Below are 19282 nucleotides of genomic sequence, written 5' to 3'. Positions count from 1 at the left end.
ATTTAAGAAACTATAAAACACCGTACGACCTTCACCAATGAGTAAAACCAATATCGTATAGTCAAATATAGATGGCCCTGACATACACAACGTGAATACACACATTTTGGTTATGGTTTGATGTATAATTATGAACAAGCCGATAAAAAGAATATTCAAAAGATCGATTTATAATTTATAACCTTTTAGAATAAATCCAAATAACATACTAAGTTTGTGCGAACGAATTGCTTTTCTGGATTCCCCTGATAAAACATTAAGAATAGATTTATTGAAAGGATAGATAAGTTCACAAGGCTCGTATCAAATTAATGGGCTTTGAAACAACATCGCCGGATATAAGGATGGTATAAAATTTTGTCTATCCCGTTTATAATTCGTGTCATATATACATCTGGTAAATTTGAAGAATTCAAATTGCCTTGTTTCTTCCCATTTAGTCATTTTGATGGTTTTATATATATATATATATATATATTCTGTTCCATATCTAACATTAAACTTTTAGTTGTGCTTACATTGACGAATTGTGCATACTTTTGATATTTACAAGTTCAGTTAGGTAAGAATGTTTTCAGGTGCAGACTTCATCATAAAATATGAATAACGAGCAGCAGCATAGTCATGTCCATATTTTAAAACAGGCTTCTGTTTGCTGTTCAGACAAGCAATGAATTATAGCTACCCTACGTTAATATTGTTTTATCAAATAGGTAGAATATTTTATTTTAAATCAAAGAACAGTTGTCTCCATTTTCCATGTTTTGTGTATTGATCAAACTGTCAATATTTGTATTTCAAACTAAAACTTCCTACAAGTAATTTATTTTATTTCAAAACGAGCATAAAATGTTTGAAAAATTTCCTTTTTTATTTCTTTTAGTCAGTCAACGTATAATTCATCAGTAGGATAATTGATAAAATTATATTAGAATCAATGATATTATTTACAGTGTAATAAGTACTATATGGCTTGAAAAGAAATAATATCCAAATGAGTCTTTTTAATTCGTCATAAAATCTTGATGTTCTATTGATAAACGTTAATACATTATCAAAATGCTTTATTGATGGTTAAAAGAAAATTTCACCGCCTTCTTAACCATTCTTTTTAAAGGCTGTTTGTTACTGTGTCAGCGACCATTTATGACAATTTTATTATTTTGTCTGACTATAACACATCCTTTATTTCACAATAACAACTCTTAAAATGGAATTCGCGTAAAAAATAGTTGTTTGGCTCATTATATTGCTAAAGAGAGACCATAACAAAATAATTTTCGTGTAAATTTCAGTCTTTTATTGCAAATTAAAAGTAAAAATTGTAATAATTTAGATGCGACAATCGTAAAGCAATTTTGATTTTAATATCGTTAAGTGATCCTTATCTAGAATTTTGAGTAGTCTCTTGTTCCGAAGTTTGGACAATTATTTACAACGAACGGTTATAACTGCACAGAGAGGTCGTGAAATGCCATCGTAAAACTAACCTGATCAAAGACCTTTGCGATGAAAATGCAAGAGTAACTTAGTAATGAATATAAATTGTAAACAGTTTAGAAACGATAACAATATATAGAGCATTTAACTGTCAATAACCGCGTAGGCAAAGCCTCGTTTTAACGTCTCGGGTATCCGTGCTCTGTAATCTATAACTAATAAATTCCTCGTTTAATTCTTTACTAACTGGTGTATATTTTCACTTGGAAATACGAACGCATGATAAAAAAAATCATGATGACATTAATGACCGGTGTTATTATGTACCTGGTATACCGGGCTTGCAACTGTAGCATACGGTGCAGTATAGGGCTCTTTAAGTTTACGGTCGTCTGGTCAGTTTACATCACAATAAATATTCATATAATACCCCATTGTGCATACTTGACATGCAATTATTTTGCTCTTTGTTGCGACCGTTAATGGAGATAAACAGTTAGGCTTGGCCATCTGACGCACGTTTTATGCAAACTTTTGTAACACCTTTTGATGTCCATTTTGATGAATGCACTTGGGAGGAGTTGACCAATGCTAATTTTATCACTAGAAATCCATTACCACTTTTTTTTCAATTATGTTACCATTGGTCAATGTAATAGAAAAAGATTTTAATATGAAATTATACAGATAAGGCTATTAAGTAATGTTTGCTCGGGTGTCGTATGTCCAAAATTTCTATACATACTATGTTATAATATGAAATGTTGCAGATAAAGTCTGTTACTTTTTAAGGACACGTGGCTAATGTAGATGTCTTTCTATTGCTATTTTAACTTTTAAAAATAGATAGGTACAGGTGGTCAGCCATAGACACAAGCTGTAAATGCAAAGGACACATGTTATGAGAAACTGATATTAAACGAAAGCTCATTTTATTAACCGAGATATATCAAATAATTCATTTAGTCATTACAAAACACATCAGTTATGATTCAACGTTTTCGAGGTTTTGATGTTTGGTGAGGTCAATCCTTCGTCCAATTTTGTTGAAGATCTGAGAAGAAATATAGTTGCTATCTAAGCGACAAGAATTAATTTTTTTAAACGGACTTTTTGACGAAAAGTTAGTTACGATTTTCGGAAGTTTCTAATTTATAGTTTTGATGAGTAAAAACTTTAATTTATAATTGAAGAGGATCTGACAAAAGATGAAGGTGCTTGGCGCATGCCATGATGGCGTCGAGTATAATAACGGTAACTCCATTTTACACCCAGATCTTGTAAGAACGTATTTGAAAGTATGTAGTACTAGGTCAACACCTATCTGAAATCCCCTTTTATTTTATATTAAAAAAAAATTGTCATCAAGTAACTTCGGTCCGATTTTGATGAAAGTCATAAAGGTGTACAGTTTTTTTTCAGACTTTTTATGGCATGTAGTTAATATGAATTCATAATTGTATGAAAATATTGAAATTAAGTAAGATATTTTCGTTTTATATTTGTCTTTAAACAGGGATTTTCCTAGAAATGTCAATTATACATATATTTCAAAATTATTGCTAGAAACTGGAGACATTTATGTATGTAAAGTGGTACCCAACACTTTCACTAAAATTAACTTGGCTCGTTTAATTTTCATAAAATTTTGTCAAAGTATTAACATCGACACTTTAACAAAAATATAAAAATTAATTTTTTTTTGAACCAACCGTTTTGTCAGAAAAATTACACTGGTTATATAGCAATTTGACAAACACCAATTTTGATCATTGAGAAGCTTAATATTCCTTTTACAACACAACGTAATTAAAACGTTAAGAAGACTTTACAGAGTTATCTCCCTGTAGTGTTAGGTACCACCTTAACTAAAAAAAAAAAAAGAGAACAAGAAAAATCTTCAGTAGAATTTTATGAAATATGTTTATAAATGAAATAATAAGGGAATTTTCGACTGGTAAAGAATCACTTTGAACCTTAAATTGGTTTATAATAATTTGTTTGTTATCATCCCCCTTTTTGGAATTGTCCACATTTTGCTTTTTCCCTGGTATTGATCGTCAGGTATATTGTCTTCCACCAATATTTTCTGTATCCAGTTTTTTTTTAGATGTTACAATAGTTCATTACTTTTGAAATTGTGTATTTGTATATTATTAGTCAGGTTGTGTGTAGTAAAGTGATTTGTTTGTGTCGAGAGGGCTGGAAAAAAACTATGTCTCGGGTATCTTTTATTTTGTTATGGTTTTCATTTTGCTTCTGAGCTTAACGGGAATTTCTCGTTGCATTGAAGACCTGTTAGTGACCTTCTGCTGTTGTCGGATCTATGGTAGGGTTGTTGTCACTTTGGCACATTCCCCATTTCAATTCTCAATTGTATTCTATTTAAATATTAATATTGACTTTTTCAATTCCCAAATAAAAATAACGGGAATGACGCACTTGCGTCAGTTATGTTACAGACTGAGATAACAGAAATTCAATAGAAATGGCTAAGCTGGTGAAAGAACAGGAAAACTCCGCAAACCAAATTCTTGGTTGACAATGAATTGTTCTGGGTTAACACAATTCCCGATCTACAATTCTCAATGAAAATTTTATACATATTTTCTTTGGAAAATATCAAGACTGTGTCTTCCTGAAGTGTTCATGAATTTTCTGCTTTACATAAACATGCTATTAAAAGGCTTGGTTAGGAATTGATAATGTATCAGCAGTTTATGCTTTTTGGACTTGCTTTCAATGACTGTTTATATTATGTGTTACGGTATTATTTAGTATTATTTTACATGTATCTGTTTGTCCATAATACTAGTATCAAAGAATAAAGCATATATTTCTGAAGTGATTGTTATATTACGGAGCAACCTTTCATTGATTTAGAACATTTGATATTGATGGCGTTGGTAATCTTTGATAAACACATTTACTTACTCGAACGTTCAGTGGCAAATATTTGATGTATTTCAGGACAAGTGTACATATACGATGGGAAAATCTTAGAACAGATATAATTACCATATACATTCTATAAAAGTGTGTGTTTTCATGTTTTATAAGTAATTTTCTAATTGTAGTTTTCTTACCATCTAGTAGAAAATAAGTCACATACATTTAAGTAAGACAAAAATGACACTTTTGTCAAATGTTTAGGTTTATTAGAAATTCAAAGATAAATCTAGATCAATTTTAATTTTTATTAAGTTTTTTGTAGATATATGAGAGCAACACAGCATCTTTTTAATACTAAAATAGAAAAATGAAACCTTAATTTTGTAATTGACTTGAGATGAAGATTGTCAGCATATTTAACTATTCATTGGTTATGTATATCATCATTAAAAACTTACTTAATTGATTTTAAAATACTTCTTGTCACTTCAACGGGTTATTCAAATATTAATTATCTTTTTAGGACGAAAAGACATCACTTAAATTTTCACAACTCATCGTTCTTAATATTAAATTACCGGTAATAATATAATTTTTAAATAATTATTAGGTAATAAATGTTGCACCAAATCGTAAACATTTTAAAATTTGACATAGAGATAACCCTGTCACTTATAAAAACGAAACAAGAGAATACATACAAGTAAATAACCATAACTGCTACAAAATTATGACATCATAAGAAACCATCTTTGTGGAGTTTATTAATAATTTGTTCTGTTTATTATTGGCATAGTAAATAACAGGTGATACATTAATTGATTTCAGGCATTCTTTAAAATTAATGGCCCCTCATAAACAGACTACTTCACTCTTATCTAATGAAATTTTCTATGACGAAAGGCATGAAAAATACAGTGGAATTAAAATCCAGGGAGAACCTTTTGTTTATTTAACGTCCGAAAGGTCACAGTTGAACGGGTGAGCGATTAAAGTTAAGAGATTTTAACTCGGATACATAGGCTTCCATTTTTGATTCCAATAAAATACGAGGCAATAAACAACAGAGTGTTTTATCGAACCCACCCGGGTGGACTATCAGCAATAAATTTCAAATATTTTGCAAGTGGGTATAATGTTAGGCATATTAGAGCCGTAAATTTATGTCGATATATCTAAATACAATAGAATATTGTTAGGCATAAAAATTAATTTACCCGCCACCAACATAGATGATACTAGTCATAAAATTTCGCTACTGAAAATATCTAGATGATGTATGTTTCTATACCTGATGACATTGGCCAATTATGTTTTTAAAAATATGACAGCTTCAAAGTAGATATGGAGAGAATATTAATGGATTCTATCAGATGACTTCAGGGTCTTCCCTTGTAACGAGTGTTACATATTAGTGTACTATATGGTCATAAATATATCCAAAATCTATTAATGCAATCTACAAAAAGGACCACACAATTTGTTAAAAAAATATTTTTTAAGAGATTTTTTTTTTAAATAGCTGTAGCATGTTGCTATTGATTAAGAATGTCATAATAACGTAAACAGCAATGTCGTTGGAAATGTCTTTCTTGAAATCATTGAATTTGATAGATACCTTTTGTGTTTTTTTGTTAAATAATTGTTTGTTTTGAGATTGTGACTCAGTGATGACTGCTGTACCAATATTTTGACTATTTTATATATTATGTCTGTTTTGTTCACACATCGTTGTAAATATACTGGAATTTGATGCGACTGTCATACAAGTGAGAGGTTTAGGGCTCTTAAACCAGGTTCAATCCACCATTTTCTACATTTGAAAATGCCTGTACTAAGTCAAGAATATGACAGTTGTTGTCCATTCGTTTGATGTGTTTTATCATTTGATTTTGCCATTTGATTAGGGACAATCCGTTTTGAATTTTTCTTGGAGTTCAGTATTTTTGTGATTTTACTTTTAAATAAAAGCAAGCTCTCTTCATTCGTATATATGTATATGCATGCATTGGTTTTATGTTCTTATGTATGACCAAAATTGGGCAACCGGTGGTTTCGTTTGTAAAAGTTTAATCATATTTGTCAATTCAAGGATTTGGTGTTGATATCAATTAAAATGAGAAAACAAACGAGCCTGATTTATTTAAAAAAAAAACATCAATAAACGAAAACAGACATGATATACAGCAGCAAACTACAATCACTGAATTGCAGGTTCCTGACTTGGGACATGCATTTATAGTATGTGGCGGTGTTGAACATATTTGTTGACGCCAAACCCTCACCTTTACTTGGGACAGTGATGTAAGATAACAACACGAGAACAAACTATACAAATCAGCTGAAGAGGACTTAAAACACATCAGATCGATACAAAGCACATGAAAACCATAACAAAAACACAAAAAACCCAAATTACAGATCTCAAAGTCTTACAGTTACTAGACGCAAGTTTAAAGCCAATAAAAACAACTAAATGATAAAAGAATAATGTTTTTTAGATGAACATATTAACCAGTACACATCCAAAATCTAATGGATTTAGTAAAAAGACATAATTTACAGTCAGTGAAAAACATCACTTTGTGCAGTACCAAACCATATAGTTATCGACAGTTTGCGGAACAGTGAATATATTTGTATGAAAATAATATAAAGTTTGGTTTTAAGGTTACTAATAACAAAAACAATATTCATACTGATAAAACAAAAACCGACAACCAACAACCAATGATATAATTACAGTGTTGAACTGGTAGCTTTTAGAATAAGTTAATTAAAAGATTCGATAGTTTACCAGGAACATATCTAAATTTGTGGGTTTGTTAAACTACATCACCGTAAAAAGTAGGATGTGAATAATGTTTGTAATAAGTATTTTAAAAGGTCAACTAAACTTCAAACCCAAATATTTGAATCTGTTTGGATTCTATGCATATAAACACTGAATTCATATTTTACTAGTATCCTTTGCCATACATCATCTCCCCAACCATATATCAAATGCTATTTTTTTTAAATCGATAAACGCAAAAAGAACTAGCAATAACGGATGACACCCTCGTCCTACAATTGCTAGGCGAAAGGCAGCAATTTAGAAAATATCGAAGTCCAAATAATAACGAATTTAGTTGCCAAAAGTTATAGCAAAAAGAAGTAATTTACTCATTATTAGATATATCATCACCACAAGCTTCATTATATTTCATCTTTTTTGTAATTGAATAGTATGGTATCAAAGATTGCCTGTAGTTACTGAAAACAATCACAAATAACTTAAGCATATGTTAAACTACATCCCCGAAAAAATAGGATGTGTAATCATGTTTGAAATAAGCATTTTTAAAGTACAACTTAACATCAAAACCAATTCATTTGTATCTGTTTTGACTCAATACATATAAACACTTAGATCATATCTTGTTAGCATCCTATGCCATACAGCATATTTCCTGACCGTATATCATATTCCTTTTTTAAAAATCGATAAAAGCAAATTGTAATAGATTTGTAATTGATAGCAATACCGGATGGTACCCTCGTCCCCTAATTGCCATACCCCGGCGGCAGCAATTTGGAAAATATCAAAGTCCAAATAATAACGAATTTAGTTGCCAAAAGTTGTAACAAAAAGTAGTAATAAACTCATTAATAAATATATCATCATCACAAGCTTTATTATGTTTCATCTTTTTGTGATTGAATAGTATGGTATATATAAAGGCAACAGTAGTATACCGCTGTTCAAAACTCATAAATCCATGGACAAAAAACAAAATCGGGGTAACAAACCAAAACCGAGCGAAACGCATTAAATATAAGAGGAGAACAACGACACAACACCGAAACGCAACACACACAGAAACAGACCAATCATCAGACAAAACACCACGAGAATAACAAATGTAACATGAAAACCAAATACATGAATTTGGGATAGACAAGTACCGTGCCACGTTGTATCAGAGATTGCCTGTAGTTACTGAAAACTATCACAAATAACTTAAGTTGCAGATATTGATACCATGTCTGATTATTATATCGGCAGTTCTAATTAGTGGAAGACATGATCTTGTGCAATGCTATAAATAAATCATTTAGGCGGGTTTCAAACTGTAAATTAGCGAATCGTCATTAATCCCAAAATACCCTGATTGTCTACATCAGTATAATATAGCCTTTATCAATAAGTATATTAAGCCAAAAGAAAATTTGCAAGAAAACCATGTTAAATAAATTAGGAATAGTTTCCCTTTTTTTCTTTCTTAATAAGCAGATCTTTCAATATTTTCTAGTATCTATTGTTCAAAATGGGGTATATTTTTTGTCTTGCTTATTATGATATGACTCAATTTAAAAAATGCCAACAAAGTAGCTAGCATTTTATCAAATACAAATGCGACCTCCATTTTAACAAAATACAAAATTGACAGTTCAGCCCTCGTTAACGAAATCTACAAATTAGGGAGGGGGAAAGCAAGGGACAATCAAAAATCAAATGTCAAAGAATAAATAAAAAACATCATGGCCAAAACAAGAAAAGACGAATCTAATACCGTGTTCACACTATGAAATCTATACCGGGTCGAACCCGGTTTAAAAATGCATAGTGTGAACGGGGTATTAGACTAAACTATCTGATTGGTCTCATGATTAAAAACATTGGAATTTTCTACGTTTCTAATGGGTTCGTGTTGCTCAGACTCGAATTGTTTATTTTACGTTTTGAGTATTGTTGTTCGTCTTTTCATCGTATTCCGATTTTTGGGGTTTTTTTTGTCATGTTTTTGTCAGTGTGTTGCGACTTATAAATGAGTTTATGACTATTGAACAGCGATATGATACCTGCTTTTATTGAATATTCCTTGAGTATCTCTCGTCTCTCTTTTATATGATATTCCTCATTCTGTTTAAGAGAGATTGAAAGAAAAAGTCAAATTTTACTTCATAAAAATAATGGCAATATCAACTACAAATATATTAACCGGAGATATAACGGATAAAAGGACATAAAAACATTGAAAAATTAAAGTTCACAAGGTCAGGTAAGAGCTATTGGACCGGTAGCATAGCTATAAAAATTATTGATAAATTCTGTTTTAAATTCAAAACAACTTCATTGATGGGCCTCTGTTATTCTGACATAAGAGAAGTAACTCCAAGATACAACGATGGAGAAAATAACGGGAAATAGTTTGCCATCGTTTTATATAAGTTGCCAGGTTTATATAGCGTACAATATACCATCAATTGAAAAATCGCATGTAGCCTTAATATATAGCAAGTATAAAAGAAGTTCGCAGTACACTTTAACTTTACTTTCTGCTATATAGATGATGTTATCTCACCAAATAATTCAAAATATGGTGACTATGTTAAATACATCTATCCCATCAAACTTCAGAAATAGGATACAACAGATACAGTTAAGTCGGCCTAATATCTTGACTTACATCTAGACATTGGCATCGAGGGTTGGTGGGAAACTAAACTTTACGACAAAAGAAATGATTTCAGCATCCCAATTAAGAATTTTGAATTTCCATGTAGCATATTTCCAGCAGCGCCTGCATACGGAGTATATATCTCCCAGTTGAAACGATATTTCAGGGCTTCTATTTCCTATCATGATTTCCTTGGTAAAGAGTTGCTGCTAACAAAGAAGTTATCAAACCATGAGTTCCAAGTGGTGAATTCGAAATCATCCTTTTTTTCGGACGCCCTCACGAGTTGTTTAGCCGTTATGGAATATCCGTTTCAAAGATAATAACGATATGTTCTGAATGTCGTAGCTACATTTCCGTCCCTTTCTCCCGAAAGTGTTAGCCTACCGACATGAGCAACACGACGGGTGCCACATGTGGAGTAGGATCTGTTTTGTGTACAATTGTTTATCTGTTTATCTGTTGTTCTTTTCTTTTTAACATTGTAAGTTTTTTTTTTCTACATATACGTTTTAATGATACTCTGGTATCTTCCGCCTCTCATATATGTTTTTTTTTAGAAATGTAAGTCATATCAACCCGAGACAATATTATAATTCAAAGAGCTCTGCTAATGGTGTCCCAAGTTGATACTTTTGTGATATTGAACAAATCTGTCACTAATATAGGGGTGTATCACAACATTGACTACCGATGCACAATGTCGGTCCTGGATTACGCATATTCGGACAATTAAATAATTTTTATTTTTACATAATGTGATTCTATTGTTATTTAAGACAAATGTATTACATTAACATTCAATGAATAAGGATAAAATAAGATTTTTTTTTCATAGATATTAAAGATATACCACAAATAACAGGAACAGACAGGGCTAATGAGGACAAAAAGGGGCCTGTACGTTGTTAAGATACATCAACAGTCTAGAATAGAGTGAAGAGATTCGACGGTGCGAAAGCTAATAACGAATGTACTTTTTTGGAATTTTGGGTTCTCAATGTTCTTCAACTTTGTACTTGTTTGGCTTTATAACTATTTTGATCTGAGCGTCACTGATGAGTCTTATGAATACGAAACGCTCGTCTGGTGTATTAAATTATAATCCTGGTACTTTTGATAACTAGTAGTTGCCAAAACATGTAGCGAAAAAATGTTATATACATGTCATCATGCACAGTGAACTTTATGATATTTCATTTTTTTAATTGAATACTATGAAAGCAGAGCTTGCATATAATTACTGAAAACAATCACAAAGGTAGATATTGAAACCATGTCTGATTATAATATCGGCAGTTGCAATTAGTGAAAAACGATCTTGTGCAATGTAATAAATAAATCATTAAGGTGGGTTTCAAATTGTAAATTAGCGAATCGACATTAATCTAAAAAAATACCCCAATATGCTACAACGTTATAAGTATAGCCTTTATATTAAGCCAAAAAGTTTGCAAGATAAGCCTTAGTATAGATTATGGGTATTGACGTTGTTTATCATCTTAATATCGTGTTATAATATTCTTTTATTTGTCTTTATAGATAATACTTTTACGTTTAGTCTGTTGTTGGTGATATCCATTTGGTTTCTTTAACTTTGTATTTTATTTGGCCTTTTTAACATTTTTTGATTCGAGCGTCACTTGTTAAATTGTCATATAAGTGAGAGGCTTAGCTAGCTATAAAACCAGCTTTAACCCACCATTTACCACATAAAAAAATGCCTGTACCAAGTCAGGAATATGACAGTTGTTATCCATTTGTTTGATGCGTTTGAGCTTTTGACTTTGCCATTTGACTACGGACTAATAAGTTGGTAGGTACGTTTTACCAGTAAAAAGAAACTAGCCGTGAACTAAAAATAACAAAAAGTCTAATGATAAAATAAAAACACGTAAAGTTTAGTTATTTTTTATATCCTTTTTTTAAGACTTATCTTTTGACATTTATTATAACGTATTGTTCAAAAACGGGTACTATTTCATTGTGTTTTCAAATACAAGTAAGACTTGATTCAAAGATTGTTTCACAAAACCAACAAAGAAGCTTGCCATTTATCAAATCTAAATGCAATCTACGTTTGTGGAAATAACAAAATTAACATGTTAAGTCCTTAGAAAAAATCTAAGATATTAAGGTATAACATAGCAAGGGACAATAATAAACACAAATGTTGAAGAAAACAAACAACACCTAAGTAAAATAAAAAGGCCGAACAGACACAAAACAATCTGCAAAGAGCCATGAAACGCCACCTAACAATGGAGATCTTCTCTGAGATTTGTTTCCCCTTAATTTTGTTTGTTTGTTTTTTATTCAAGAAAGTAGTAAGCATGATCAAAGGACATGCCCCAATAAACAAAGTAGTTAACCTTTACGTTTATGATATGTATCATCATAGAACGAAAAGCAATCAAGACTAAGGTTTATGGGGATTTCAATAATTTAAACGATTTAAAAATAACTTTTTGTAGACAATGAACCTTACGATTTTTAACTCTCCCAGACACAGTTGATCGTAGATGAATTTGGCTATTTGTTATGTCTTTTTTGAACATGTAGTTCTTCAATTGTTTCTTTTTTATACATCATTGGCTTTCAAATATTCGGCTTTGAGTATTTCTGATGAAGGTAAATCCAGAAAAGTACATGACATTTACATAGTGTTGCTTTTATTTTTTTACCTTCAAGTTAGAGATATCGATTCAAGTCTAATATGCATGTCCATCTTCTAGTTGGTGATGCTATCATCTTGAAGTCTACGTGGTTAATTAATTTAGGACAGCAAGTATTTTAAAATACAAACTATGCGTTCTACAAAACTAATCACGTTTACAATTTTGACCTTCAAATTAAAATTCCCGAACTAGTCCAATTCACACTTTCAGTTGGTTCGCATGATGATTAACACATTACACATTTGCATTAGTGAGTACTAAGCTGCATGGTTTGACCAAGATATAAGTTTTGAAAGGGAAAAAAATCTACTGTCACATTTGGTTCTTCACCTGAAAATTGACGATTGTTAAAGGAGATTTTAATAAATAGTTCAGCGTTTAAAGTTGAATATTGTCAGTATAAAAGATATATGTGAGTAGCGCTGCTTCCTTGAACTATTAGATATATAACCGCCTAGAGAAGCTGCACTAAAATAGTAGCCTTGTGACAGTGCTTTGGTTCAGTTGGTGGACCGAAAGCTTACTGTGGTCCCAGGTTCGAATAACCGCTGATATAGTGCTGATTTGGAAGCAAAATCATTCACATTAAAAAAAATATATATATATTTTACTGGCTCACAGTCAATATTTAACGAAAAATTGGGTTACAAATTGAAAGAAACTAAATTTTAAAATTGACATAAGCAAGTCAATCATTAACCAATACAAATGTGGCCAAATGCAATGACCAATGATGTCAATGTTTGCTTCCGTTTACACGGTTTTCCTACTTTATCCCGTGTTTTTTACGCCAAATTTAAATAGATATTGAGAACTTGATCGTATACCAATATATACCAATATAAAAAATAAAATGTTTTTTTTTAATAAACTTCTCGCCAATGTAAACAAACTAATCGGTATCATGTATCAAATAATGTTCAAAGATTATTATACGTTTAAGTGGATTACAAGTAACCATTTTAAATCGATTTTAGACCATTCTTGAATTAGCCATGTTTGAATGTTAATCATTTGAAGAATGTTCTTAAACAAAATATAAAAATAAATTCATTCAAAAATAATTTAATTTTGGATGTAACGCATGTTCTGATTGGCTGACGTTATTTTGTAAACAGTCCATAGACATAATTTAGTCATGTGACTGTGACGTCATCTACGTTTTTTCATGGTTTTCTACGGTTTGAAATAGAATTTAGAATTTATAAGAAATGACTGTAATATTATTTCTGTCTATTCGAAATAACATAAGAAATGTGGTGCACACTGTTGATTAACCCGCTACGCGCGTTATTCAGTGAGCACCAAAATTTGTATGTTATTTCTTCATAGACAGAAAAAATATTACAGTCATTCCTTAAATGAAATAATTATATTACCGACCGTGCAAAACCTTCATGGGAAGTAAAGGTCGCTCAGTGGCGGATCCAGAAAGAAATTTGGGGAGTGGTCCCAAATGAATATTGAATGGTATAAAATAGGTTAAAAAATACCTTCAACATTATGGAAGATCGTGAATTTGGACAACACCATGCAATGCACATATTCCTAGGTAAATGAATTTAAAGACATGTAAAACTGATTTTTATCTAAGACTCTATACAATATCTTGCAATCTAAAATAGCACAACATACAACTGTCATCTGAATTAGGCAAGCTGAAATGTTCTGTTACGGCCCCCATACTTGGTAACTGGAAAAACAAATGTTTTATTCGGAATGAAATGATTCCGAAGAAGTTAATATTTCTGTTCATCACTGAGTTGCTGTTTATATGATAAGTTACCAACATCATTTTATTAGAAAACTGCAATGGCTGAGCGTGTGAACATGAAGGTTTAACAATTGTATCCAAAATTGACTCCTCAGATGAGCTCCCTCGACTATCACAAACTTCATCTAGATTTGAATTGTGACGTTTTCTAGGCTGAATATTGTCATCTTGCTCCAACTTGCGTTTGGAACTAGGGCAGCTTGACGACTTAAAATATATAGTAGGTCAGTCAGTCGTGCTTAAACATTTAAAGTTTTTAGGAAGGAAAAGGGAGGAGAAAAGGGGGAAGGGGAGGGGGGATCAAAGAGATAAATAAACAATTTTAATTTAATTCATTCATAATGATTGCTTTTTCAAATTGTACATACATGAAATTTACAACCGAGACTCCGTTAGTTGGACAATGCAATTATATATAGAAATTTCACTTAAAAATACAAAAATAATTTATATTTACCTTTCAAAATAAGAAGTCAACTTCTTCATATTGACGAGCTGTTTTGACAATTTAATTACATGTATACAGGTTTAGAACATACTCACCCCTTCTCGTCCAATGAAAAGTCAGTTTTTTGCCCTCTAATTTTCATAGTACATGGTTTTCCATGCACTATGAAATGCTATACATGAATGACTTTTCATTGTCAGTTAAATATGAAAGTGAACTCTTAATAGCTGCACTAACGAAGTGTACAATCCCCTAAGGCATTTTCCTTGGGAAAATAGCCTACTGATTAGAGACTAAAGAGCAAAGATTAAAATAAAAATATTTTGAATTTTGCAAAATTTCATGTTTTTTATTGGTACACATATATAGCATACACAAAAAAATGATAAGGATAAATAAAATTGAGGGAATTATTTTCTTTTTCTATCAAAAAACACAATGCCAGACTGCTGATATATAGCAAAGGATTGTTTTCGGAAAAACACAATACATTTAAATTTATCAATCAAAAGTAAGAATATAATGTTGAATGGTCTGAATTCAAATATTCATACAGAGAGTTTCATATTTATATAAAAAAATCAAATTTCAAAAAGGGGATTTATACAACATTGTGTTGCTTTTTAAAATAAAAAATATCTAAAGATATATAATGATATAAGTATTAAATTTTACCTGAAGCAGAAGAAAAACAATTTATCCTTCACAAACTATGTCAGTGCTATTTCATTTCATCCACTGAAATGATCATTACTTATGTGTTATATTTAGTTCATTATAAAAAGTGAACTCTTATTTAGGTTTCAATGTTCCAATGGGAAAGGATAGTTTTGTAAGGTCACTCGAAAGTGTGAATATGTTCTAAATTGGTCCGACAATACTTGGTCATGTTTTATGAAGATTTAAGCCCTCGGCTTCGCCTTGGGCTTAAATCTTCATAAAACATGACCAAGTATTGTCTAACTTAGGTATTGACAATTCACTTGGTAACTCAACATATACCCTCACGACACTTACCAAAGAGGAAATCCTGGATAATCATAGGTCTGTTCTATGTTCCTTTGGAATTTCAACCAAAGATGAAGAACTGGATCTTCCATCACTGTATTGGATACCTAAACTACATAAGTGTCCTTACAAACAACGGTATATTGCTGGGTCTTCCAAGTGCTCCACGAAACCTCTTTCTAAATTATTAACATCTCTATTTTATCAGCAATCAAAGACGGGCTTCAAAGTTATTGTGAAACTGCCTATTCTAGAGGTGGCGTGAATCAGATGTGGATACTTAAAAATTCAAAAGATCTTTTAGAGTACATACAATCTAACTCTCTTTCATCTTGTAACAGTATTAAAACATTTGACTTTTCTACCCTGTACACAAGTATTCCACATTCCAAACTAAAAGACAAATTGAAAGAGTTGATATTACTTTGCTTCATAAAAAAGAATGGCCAACGTAGATACAAGTATCTTGTCTTAGGGAGGGATAAATCCTACTTTGTAAAGAATCACTCTGATTCAAACAAAAAATTCTCTGAAACTGATATTATCAAGATGCTTGATTTCTTGATTGACAACATATTTGTTACGTTCGGAGGACGTGTTTTTCAACAGACTGTCGGCATTCCAATGGGAACAAACTGTGCCCCTCTACTCGCCGACTTGTTTCTTTATTATTATGAGGCTGACTTCATGCAGGAACTTCTTAGGAAGAAAGATAAGAAGTTAGCAATATCCTTTAACTCTACTTTCCGCTATATAGATGATGTTCTTTCACTAAACAATTCAAAATTTGGTGACTATGTGGAACGCATCTATCCAATCGAACTAGAGATAAAGGATACTACAGATACAGTTAAGTCGGCTTCATATCTTGACTTACATCTAGAAATTGACAATGAGGGTCGGTTGAAAACAAAACTTTACGACAAAAGAGATGATTTCAGCTTTCCAATTGTGAACTTTCCATTTCTAAGTAGCAACATTCCAGCAGCACCTGCATACGGGGTATATATCTCCCAATTGATACGATATTCCCGTGCTTGCATTTCCTATCATGATTTTCTTGATAGAGGTTTGCTGCTCACAAGGAAGCTATTAAACCAAGAGTTCCAAATGGTGAAGTTGAAATCATCCCTTCGTAAATTTTACGGACGCCATCACGAGTTGGTTGACCGTTATGGAATAACCGTTTCACAAATGATATCGGATATGTTCCTTACGTCGTAACTACAATCTCCTTCCCTTTCATGAATATGACCTACCGAATTAGACTATTTACCGGATTTGTAATCACTTAAGCAACACGACGGGTGCCACATGTGGAGCAGGATCTGCTTACCCTTCCGGAGCACCTGAGATCACCCCTAGTTTTTGGTGGGGTTCGTGTTGTTTATTCTTTAGTTTTCTATGTTGTGTGGTGTGTACTATTGTTTTTCTGTTTGTCTTTTTTATTTTTAGCCATGGCGTTGTCAGTTTGTTTTAGATTTATGAGTTTGACTGTCCCTTTGGTATCTTTCGTCCCTCTTCTATAAGAAACGCATTGATCCGTATTCTATCATTGTGACACCTCCAGGTATCCAGGTAATCCATAACCAATTAGTGCGATGAAAGGATTAATCTTAAGAGTTAATTTGTTAATTATCTAGTTATTGAAAAATTAGATACTTTAAAAAAAAATGAGGTTCGTCATGGGGGTGGTCCTGTGCGCCGTGGGACCACCCCCTGGACCCGCCACTGTGACGCTGAAAAAAAACTCGTCGTAAGCAAATTCTTCCAAAGTCTGTTTAAAACAATTTTGGTTTAGAGAGATATCTTGTACAATTATCACCAAACGTGAATATATTTCAAAATGGGGGCGAAAGATACGAGAGGGACAGTCAAACTCATAAATCGAAAATAACTGCCAATGCCATGGCTTAAAAAGAAAAGGACGAACAGACAAATAATATTACACAAGACAAATAATAGTACACAAGACAAAACATAGAAAACTAAAGACTAAGCAAAACGAACCAAACCAAAAACTGGGGGGATCTCAGGTGCTCCGGAAGGATAGGTAGATCCTACTCCACATGTGGCACCCGTCGTATTGCTCATGTTATTACAAAACCGATAAAAAGTGTAATTTTGTAGCTCACATTCGTGAACAGGAAACAGGATTGTAGTAACGACATAAGGAACATATCCGATATCATCTGTGAAACGGATATTCAATAACTGAATCAACTCGTGATGGTGTCAGTAAAGTTTACAAAAAATGGTTTCCACTTCATCATTTGGAGCTCTTGGTTAAATAGCTTCCTTGTGAGTAGCACCCTATATCCAGAAAATCATGATAAGAAATACAGGCCCGGAAATATCGTATCTATTGGGAGATATATACTCTGCTGTTGGTGGTTATATGTTGCTACATAGAAATGGAAAGTTCACAATTGGAAAGCTGAAATCATCTCTTTTGTCGTAAAGTTTTGTTTTCAACCGAATTATCCCATTGCAGCAAAAACAAATGATTACTATCATTTGGTAATATAAAGGTATTAAAAAATGTATCTCAATTCGTTTCAAAGTTGATTAAAGTATTATAAAAAATATAGTATTTTTTTTTATATTCCATCTAAAAGTTTATTATGTTATGTTGCATTTTGTATTTGATAACCTCTTATTTCACATGTAAATGCGACAGTTTTTTTTTTTAAAGAAAGCATGTTGTAGTGTATTGCATATTACTTGCTATTCCATCCGCCCGACATCACCATACTATAAGCCTGTTTTGGATTTCGTTTAGTCTGACCAAAAAAGATGACCATAGCAAATAAAATACAAATAACAACAAATATTGTAAGAAAGGAACAAATCATACTTTGTGCAAAAACCACTCTTGGTCAAAATCAGAAAGGGACTGTGTGTCTTTTTTGCAGAGGTGTTTATTATTGAAGACTGGAGCTCTGTAAGAAAAGTGAAAAGATGCCAACATTAACCTTTAAAGCCAGGTCCCCCTGTATAGATGATGTTCTTTTACTGAATATTTCAAAGTTTGGTGACTATGTTGAACTCATCAATCTGATTGGAACTAAAATAAAGGACACCACAGATACAGTAGAGACTGATCCATACCTTGACTTAAATATAGAAATGGAATGTGGTCGAATAACAACTAAACATGACTATGAAAGAGTTGGTTTATTTTTTCCAATTACAAATTTTTAAGTTTCTGTGTAGCATTATTCCAGTAGCATGTAAATATAGGGTATATTCCTCCGAGGCGCTACGATATGTCAGGGTCAGTGTTTCCTAATCACAATTTCTTTGAAAGGGTGCTGTTGACATCGAAGCTAAGGCTAAACGCACTCATTGAAAATATTCACGACCGCTGTCAATATTTTGATTCACTGTTATGGAATATCGGTATTATAGATGAACATGTATACTCATATGGTAGCCACAATCCCATTTTCTTTTATAACATTACTTATTGCGACTATTCAATGAATTTTTATTTAATGTAAGTAACACAAGGAGAGAACGATCAGCTGATCTCTCCGGAGCTTCTAAGTTCAACTCCGGTTTTTGTGTGTAGGTGTATTGCTCTGGGCCAGCTTAA

Source organism: Mytilus galloprovincialis, chromosome 4 (genome assembly GCF_965363235.1).
Source record: "Mytilus galloprovincialis chromosome 4, xbMytGall1.hap1.1, whole genome shotgun sequence".
NCBI classification, from domain to species: domain Eukaryota; kingdom Metazoa; phylum Mollusca; class Bivalvia; order Mytilida; family Mytilidae; genus Mytilus; species Mytilus galloprovincialis.
Note: the sequence above shows the minus strand (reverse complement) of the source record.